Genomic DNA, 503 nt, shown 5'->3' with positions numbered 1-503 from the left:
CAAAAAAAAAAAATAACAAAAACTCATTTATATAAATAAATTGCATTTTCTTTTGAAATACTTTTTCTATTTTGATTTTTTTTAAATATTGTAAAAATTATATTTTTAATTCTAGTATTATTAAAAATAAAAAATACTTTTGTAATTACAAAGTATAAATAAATTAAAAAATTAGTAGTTTTTAGTAAAATATGAATGCTAATGTTATAAAATATGTAAATAAGCCAAGTTTTTCATTAAATACACATATTTAGTATATAATTAGGACAAAGTATTTTGGACTAGTTTTGATACAATCTTCTATTAAATGGGGCCAATTCTTTGAATTTCAAACTATTCTTAAAAATTAGATTGATTAGAGAATTTAAAACATTAAGTCTCGCTTGACTTGGTTTCACTTAATTTAGAATCCACTTGCTAAGTGATAAATTATGAAAGAGTATAGTTGTGTGAAAAATGAGAAATAATAGAGTCATGACTTAGATCTATTAATGTTTTTGGTA

Source organism: Vitis vinifera, chromosome 1, assembly GCF_030704535.1.
Source record: "Vitis vinifera cultivar Pinot Noir 40024 chromosome 1, ASM3070453v1".
NCBI classification, from domain to species: domain Eukaryota; kingdom Viridiplantae; phylum Streptophyta; class Magnoliopsida; order Vitales; family Vitaceae; genus Vitis; species Vitis vinifera.
The sequence above is the reverse complement of the archived record's forward strand: the minus strand, read 5'-3'. Positions refer to the sequence as shown.